Source organism: Lolium rigidum, chromosome 3 (genome assembly GCF_022539505.1).
Source record: "Lolium rigidum isolate FL_2022 chromosome 3, APGP_CSIRO_Lrig_0.1, whole genome shotgun sequence".
Classification (NCBI taxonomy): Eukaryota; Viridiplantae; Streptophyta; class Magnoliopsida; order Poales; family Poaceae; genus Lolium; species Lolium rigidum.
The window spans coordinates 395,465,636-395,474,383 of NC_061510.1; positions in this window are offsets into that span (position 1 = coordinate 395,465,636).

The following is an 8,748-nucleotide window of genomic DNA, read 5'->3' on the forward strand; positions in this document are numbered from 1 at the left end:
CGATGCCCCATTTAGCTGTTCGTCCTGTTGCGTCGTTGTTGTTGAGAATTGTTGACAGCGGAGCTTTGCTCACAACCGTTACTCGGGTGCTCCCGGAAGTAGTGTCTCAGCTTCCGGCTGCCTAGGAAAACTCCATAAGCTAGCTTCTGAAAGTGAGGGTATCTTTGCTTTGACTCCGTCAGCACCTCGCTTATGTAGTAGACAGGTCTTTGGACGTCATATTCATGACCTTCCTCCTTTCGCTCCACCACGATGACGAGGCTGATGACTTTGTTGGTAGCCGCCGGATAAAGGAGCATTGGCTCCGACTCGCCGGGGCTGCCGGGATAGGTGGGGAGGTAAGTATTTCCTTCAACCCTCGAAGAGCTGCGTCGGCTGCATCGTCCCGGACAAATTTGTCTCGTTTTCTTCAAAGAACTTGTACGCAGGTAGCGCCTTCTCGCCAAGACGGCTAACAAACCTACCGATTGCCGCGACACAACCAGCTAGTCGTTGCACATCTTTGAGACAAGTTGGCCGTTTGATACACAGGATTGCCTTGATTTTTTCCGGGTTAACCTCAATGCCTCTCGTGAGAGACTATGAAGCCAAGGAGTTTTCCGGCTGGCACGCCAAAGACGCACTTCAGCGGATTCAACATCATCTTGTACCGACGGAGATTCTCAAAGGTTTCGTGAGGTCGCCGATCAAGTCGGATCCTTTCCGGGTCATGACCGCGATGTCGTCGACGTAGGCGTGCACGTTCCGGCCGATTTGGTCCTTCGTGCATCGCCGCATCGTACGTTGATAGGTGGCACCTGCGTTTTTCAAACCAAAAGGCATAGTAACATAGCAAGTAAGTGCCAAACGGGGTAATGAATGAAGTCGCCTTTTGGTCGGATTCCTTCATCCGGATCCGATGATACCCGGAATACGCATCAAGAAAACACAGAAGTTCCGCCCCGCCGTCGAATCAATGACTTGGTCAATGCGCGGCAGGGGAAACGGATCCTTCGGGCAATGTTTGTTCAAGCCGAGTAATCGATGCACATTCTTAGTATTTCAGGTGTTCTTTTTGGGTACAAGGACGGGATTCGCGACCCAATCGGTGTGGATAACTTCTATTACAAAACCTCGCTTCTAGTAACTTTGCTAGTTCCATTCCTATGGCGCGGCGCTTCTTATCTCCAAAGCGTCGCATAGCTTGCTTCACCGGTTTAGCCCCCGGATTTATGTTGAGGTAGTGCTCGGCGAGTTCCCTAGGTACTCCGGACATGTCGAAGGTTGCCATGCGAAGATATCCATGTTAGCGCGGAGGAACTCGACGAGCGCGCTTTCCTATTTGGGGTCCATGTTGGCTCCGATCGAGACTTGCTTGCTAGGGTCATCTTCCTTGAAGCTGACTTTCTTGGTCTCAATCGCGGCCCTGAAGGAGTTTTTCTGTTCGGAGATCTGCTTCTTGGTGAAACTCACGCCGTGAAACTCAGTGGTGCTGTGTTTGAGCTGTTCCTTGGTGAGGTTCATCCGCTCCAGAGTCTCCAGGTACATGATGTTCAAGCTGGCTCCGCCATCCATGAGGCATTTGGAGAAGTCATACCCGTCTATGCGAGGACTCACAACCAAGGCGTAGTATTCTTTTGGCACAATGGCGGGATGATCCTCCCCTGTCAAATGTGCACGGAACTTCCGACCACCCGACATACTGCGGCACAGCCGGAACCGTGGCGTTCGGGATCCGGGTAGTTGATTTTGTAGCGCGGATCGTTGGGGTTCCGAGGAAGGTGTGGTAAGCCCCCACGCTCTTTTTCTCGAAGGGGTTGGATTTTCCCGCGGATCCGGGTTTGGGATCCGGCGAGTTATCATCCTCGTCCATCGCCTCGGAACTGTCTTCCTCCTTGTCCTTGTTCTTGCCCTTGCCTCCTTTGCCGCGTGGGCGGTGCTTCCGGGCTCGCTTGTATCCTGCCTCCGGGTCGTTTTTGAGGTCGTTGACCCACTTGCAGTTGCGGTTGGTGTGAGTGGACTTCCCCGTAGCCGGATCCAAGTGGGCCGAGCAGGGCATGTCTCCGTACTCCTCGTAGGTTTGCGGGGCGCGGGATCCGCCGCGCAGTGACCTCGGTGCCATGCTCGCCGACCCCTGCCGGCTCCGCCTCCACGGCCGCGTCCTCTTCCGCCTCCTGAACCTCCGCGTTGGAACGCCATGGCGACCATCTCGGATCCGCCACTCTTCTGGTCATCAGGGTTTTTGCGTTTGTGGCCGCTGTTGCTACCGTTATCACGGTTCTTCTTTTGTTGGTGCAGGGGGATTGCTCGTAGCTGCGAGATCACCGCCTGCGTCGTCATCGGCGGCAGTGTGATCACCGGCAATGGAGATCATTTCGTCCAAAGTCAGATTGTTGGCGTTAGCCAAACATGTAAGCTTATGCCTCAGCAATCCTCCTCTCTCGCAGTCCACCAATAAAGGCGTACATGGCAGTGGTGTGATCGACGTTTTCGCACTCGTTCTCGCATGCCAACCATCGTGTGAGGAAGTTTCTTGAGGTTTCTCCCTTCTTCCGGATACAAGCTTGTAAGTCGCTTGCCGTGGCGGGTCTTTTGTAGGTGCCCCTGAAGTGTTTCTCAAAAGCGGTCTTCGGGTCGAACCAGCAAAAGATGGAGTTTTTCTCGAGGTCGCTGAGCCAGATCCGGGCTGGTCCTACAAGGTACAACTGGAGCATGCGGCAGGCGATGTTAGGGGTTCCTCCGGCGAAGGTTACCGCATTGTAGTAATCCTCAATCCAGGTATCCGGCCTTTCGGTGCCATCATAATGCTTCAAGTTTCCGGGTAATTTGAGGGAGCTCCTTGGCTTTGGTTCCTCTCGAATCATCCTGCCAAAGCACTTTGGTCCGATGTAGTCGGTTCTGTATTCGTTGAGGCGTTCCCGCGCGTCGCGCGAGCCGTGTCGGGGGGACTTTGAGCGAGAGCGAGATCTCCGGCCACCGCCTCCGCCTCCACCTCCGCCGCCACCGCTAGGTGGTGGTGAGGGAGACCTGCGAGGGGGCCGATCCGACCTTCTCGCTTCCGCTCGCGGATTCCCCCCGGCCCTCCCGGTGCCGGCTCCGGCTCCGTGGCTGCCCTCGCCATGACGCCGGCTGCCCCGGTCGTTCCGGCTCCGGCGGGGCTCCGGGTCACGCTCCTCATTCCGGCTCCTCCTAGGCTCGGGCTCACGATCATTGTTCCGATTCCGGCGAGGCTCCGGCGTGCGCTCCCCGTTCCGGTTTCCGGAAGGCATCACGATGTCGCGGATAATAATTCCACCATGCCCTTGAGGCCTGGTGTTTCCGGCTGGACTGTGGCGACGAGGGGGACGCGGGTAACCATTAGGCGGAGGAGAGGCGTTGCGGTACTTGTCTCGTCCGGAGTACATTGCATCCTTTCCCTTTCTTGGATCCGACGGTGGCGTCTTTGATGGTACGGGGATTGGATTTGGGTGTTCCCCGGCTCTCCTTCCGCGTTCCGAGGATCCGGTTCGCGACTCGTCATCTCGATGGCGGTCGTTGCGGGCGTCCTTCCGCGCAGGTGGAGACTCAATGCTCCGGGTTGGATTCCAACTTGCGCGAAGTATCCGCCTTGCTCGCTCGTTTAACCGCCGAAGCGACGAGCGTGCGCAAGTAGTTGATGTCAACCTCCTCGTCACTTTTCTTCGGAATTTCTGCAGCTCTTGCCGGATTGTCCTTCGGGGTAGCGAGCGGCTCGCCGTTCAGCAGGGGTTGCGAAGTTGATCCTGCGGGGAGGGATTGCTTCTCTGACGATTCTATCAGCCTCCGCCTGTGCATAGGTCATTTTCACCTCCCACTCCGCTCTCATACTCTTGACTTGCTCGAGTGTAGCGGTGACTTCGCGATCCTCGTCTTTCAAAACGATCCATGATCGGTGCAGCCTTCTTCCCTCTCATCCAATATAGCAGTCTGCGGTATTGGCAAACTTTTGGTCGTGGCCAGCATCTCCTTTCCGGTGGCCTCTAAAGCCTCCGGATCTGCGGCATCGCCGAGAGTTATTGGCTTGTTGAGGACGTCCGATTTTGCGACCAAATCCATGCGTGCTTGTGCAACTATCTCTTCGAGCGACAGGAGGCTCTCCGAGGAAGGATCCCTACGGGGCCGTTCCCGCGACATCGGAGATCCATGGTGAGATGGCTGGGGGTCGGATTGAGTGTCTGCCGCTTCTGATCCGCCTTCTCCGAGCGCTGCTACTGTTGCAAGTACCTGCTTTGGCTGGGCGGAGTTGACTTCAGGCTGATCGCTGAAACCATACTCCGGAAATTGGGCTTAGATTTCCCAAGATTGATTCTTCAGCCGGAGTCTCGCTTTCTCCGACAGCCTCCTGCTGATCCGGAGCAGCGTTGTTTTCCGGGGCCTCAACCTGCGCGGGACCAGCTCCGACTTCATGAGGGGCGGTTCCGGCGGTATGGGCCAAGAAGTGTACGAAGTGACACCTTTGCTTCTCTAACACCTCGGGAGACCCAGGCGGATCCGCATTGGTCTTCCACCGTTACTTCCCGCTCGGGGGCGGATTGGGTGGGTTTTGATTTTTCCGGATCTAAGGCGGAATCTTCGCTAGGAAGTTCCAGGCGTCTCGGATCGGATCTTCGCGATCGCGTCCCGCTCGGCGGCGGTCGCGTCGGCGCTACTTACCGGTGGGTTTCCGTCGGAATCGACGGTTTCCCCGATGAAGATGTGTATGCCGCCAACCGGGACGATGGAGAGCTTGATGGGGTCGGTTTTAGCCGGAATCCAACACTCATCCGGAGGGACGATCGGCAGATTTCCGGCGTAAAGGACACGCCCCACAGCCGATGGTGTCGTCGTAGCTTCCCATGGCGGAACCCTCCCGGTTCCGGCCTCCGGACGCCGCAGGCCCCACGGTGGGCGCCAACCGCCGTTGCCTAATCGACGGTACCTCGGAGGAGGGATCCTCACGAGGGGAGAAGAAGTAGGGGCCATAGGGCGGAGTGCACACGGGACGGTGGTACGCGAGTTACCCAGGCTTCGGAACACCCGCACGATGACAGGGGCCTACTGCTGCTTGTCCGGAATTATCTGGGCGCTTTCGCGTTGTTACAATGAGTTGTGGTTGTGCCTCTAGGGCTCCCGGGATCCGGCTTATAAAGGCGCACGGATCTAGGGTTTACACGGAGAGTCCTAGCCGGATTACAGACAACCTAACTATGGTACAATATCTTGCCGTGCACGTCACGGATCCGCCTTCCATACACGTCTTCCTGGATCCGGGTTCCTCATGGGCCTTCATGGATCTGGGTCACTCCTATGTCGGTGCGGATCCGGCCCGCCGATCTCGGGCTGGACTTCTTCCTTCATGATCAACAGCAACTGGGCCGCCCGATGGGCCACATGCCTCATCACCGTCTGTGGGCCACCCGGGCTTGCCGGATCTAGGCACTGTCGATGGTACACCTATGAAGTATACCCACAACAAGACCATATCCCCAACAAGGAGCTCTCTGTCACTTCTGTTTTTGTTTGCAAAGTGCACCATACGGTTTTGAGCTTCTTGCAAGTTGCGCTTGATGATTTGATTGGCCACTTGCCTGTTTTGGAGCATCTCAGCAGCAGTTTCAGTATTGTCATCTATCAAAAACATTTCTGCCACTTGTGGAGGTGGAAAACCATACAAAGCTTGGAAGGGAGTCATTTTTAGAGCAGTGTGGAAACTTGTGTTGTACCACCATTCTGCCATTGGAAGCCAGGAACACCATTTCTTAGGTTGGTCAAATGCCATGCATCTAAGATAATTTTCCAAGCACTGATTAACCCTTTCGGTTTGTCCATCAGTTTGAGGGTGGTAACTAGTACTCATGTGTAGCTTGATTCCCAAAGATTTGAAGAGATCCTGCCAAAGGTGGCTAGTGAAGATTTTGTCCCTATCAGTTACAATGACTGTTGGCAGACTGTGTAATTTGAAAATATTAGAGATGAATGCCTTGGCCACTGTCTTCACTGTAATTGGGTGCTTTAGAGGGATGAAATGACTGTATTTTGTGAATCTATCCACCACCACTAGGATTAGGTCTTTGCAGTCAGAAAGAGGAAGTCCTTCCACAAAATCCATAGAAATGTGAGTCCAGGCCATATCTGGAACTGGTAGTGGCTGTAGCAAGCCAGGATACTTGAGATGTTCTGGTTTGTTCAGTTGGCAGACGGGGCATTCTTTGACATAAGAAGCCACCTCTAATCTCATCTTGGGCCAGTAGAACACCAACTGCAGGCGATGGAATGTTGCTCGTTCACCAGAATGTCCTCCCATTTCAGATTTATGAAATGCCATTATCAATGTTTTCTTCATTTGATCATCATTGCCAACCACAATTTTATCCTTGTATCTAAGTATGTTGTTCTTGAGTTTGTAATCAGGGATGGAATCCGGGTTTACAGCCAACTTGGCCAGTAATTCCTTGCATTTTGCATCATTGGCATAAGTAGCCACCACATCAGTAACCCAAGCTGGTTGAACTGATGACCCCAACAAGGCTAGTATCTTATATTTGACTCGAGATAGAGCATCTGCTACTTTATTCTCTTTCCCACGTTTGTATTCCACAGAATAATTATAGCCTAATAATTTGATGAGGAGCTTGTGCTGTAATCCTTCATTGATTTTCTGCTCTTGAATATGCTTTAAGCTTTGATGATCTGTTTTAATTATCAGAGAGGAAGCTGCAAAATGTGTCGCCACTTCTTCAAAGCTTCGATGATGGCTAGGGCTTCTTTGTCATAGGTAGACAATGCAGCTGCTTTGGGGCCAATGGCTTTACTGAAAAAGGAGATTGGTTTGCCACTTTGCATCAGGACAGCGCCAATACCATACCCGGATGCATCAGCTTCTAACACAAACGGTTCTGAAAAGTTTGGCATGGCTAGGACAGGGGATTTAGTCATGCAAGATTTTAGTTCCATGAATGCCTTCTCTTGATGTTCAGACCAAGTAAACTGATTTTTCTTCAAGGCATCAAACAATGGTCGGCACATAATTCCATAATTTTTGATGAATCTTCGATAATAACCTGTTAAGCCCAGGAAACTTCTTAACTCAGTCACATTTGTTGGACTTGGCCACTTAGTAATAGCAGTGATCTTAAGAGGATCAGTTGCGACTCCATCTCCTTGTATGATGTGGCCCAGGTATTCCACCGTTCTCTGTCCAAAAGTACATTTCTCCATTTTGACTGATAGGTGATTCTCATGAAGCGCTTGGAAGACTTGAGCCAAGTGTTGACTATGCTCATTCTCAGATTTGCTGTATATAAGTATGTCATCAAAGAAGACCAAAACAAATTTTCTGAGAAATGGTGCTAAGAGTTTATTCATTAATGACTGAAAAGTGGCTGGAGCATTTGTTAGCCCAAAAGGCATAACTAAATATTCAAAATGACCCATATGTGTGTTGAAAGCAGTTTTTGGGATGTCTTCCTCTTTCATCCGGATTTGGTGGTAGCCACTTCTGAGGTCGATCTTCGAGAAAATTGTTGCCCCATGCAGCTCATCCAATAAGTCCTCAATGACTGGTATTGGATATTTATTCTTGATGGTCTGAGTATTTAATTTTCTGAAGTCATTGACTAATCTCCAAGTGAAATCTTTCTTTTTAACCAGCAAGGCAGGAGAAGAGTAAGGACTGGAGCTATCTTGTTTGGGGTGAGTAAGCATTGTGCTTTGTTCGCTAGTTCAGGAGTCATAAACGTGCCAGTGCTGCCCGAGTCAACCAGGACTGTTGCGATAGTGTTGCCCACCTTTGCTGTGAGAGTAAAGCAATGTTGTTTCTTGGCCTGGCCCGTGACTGCATGCATAGACAATTTTAGCTGGGCGTCAGGGTTAGGAGGGGCATGCGCTTCATCGCTGTCATCGTCATATTCAGTTATATACACTATTTCGGTTTCCTCTTCTGCTTGTTGTTGCAGTGCCTGAATTTGAACCTTTGTGCCAAACTTGCACACTTGCTTGTGTCCGGGGAACCAAGGTTCCTTGCATTTATAGCATACCTTATTGAGCCTTGCCTGCTGAATAACATTGGCTAACCCAGAATTGGGAGCAGCAGGTTTGACTGGCTCCACATAAGCTTGTTTTCTGACCATGGGTTGATAGGACTGGTACACAGGTCTTTTAGGTGGTTCTGACATTTCAATTCTTCTTGCAAACCACATTGCCTCTTGTAAGTTTTTGGGCTTATGACACTGCAGATGATTTTGTATATAATCAGTCAAGCCAGAGATAAAACAGTTAACATAGTAGTCATTGGGTAAGTTTGGATTGTCTCTCCTCATGACATTCAGGAGCTTCTCAAACTGTTCAATATAGACTCCAACAGTAGACACTTGAGTAAGAGCATGGAAGGCTCTAACATTGTCACAGATTGAACTCTCCGCAAATCTGTCTGCCAGATAACCACAGAATCGAAACCAAGGTAATGTTGAAGCAACATGTCCTGTTCCTCTCCACCATTGCATTGCTTTGCCTTTTAGATATGAGACTGCAATCTCAGTTCGTTGGTCCGTGGGTGTTCTGCTAGATTCAAAATATTGTTCAATCTGCTGAATCCATGCATCAGCTTCCTCTCCTTCAAATTCTGGAATGTTATACTTAGCTAGTTTGACTGCCAAAGTGTTTCTTCTAACATCTTGTTGAAAGAGTGGTCTTGCCCTGTTTCTTCTGCCATCAAAACCCTCCTCGTCAGCTTCCTGAGCATTTCTCATAATCTGATTCTGGTTTGTAATGTGG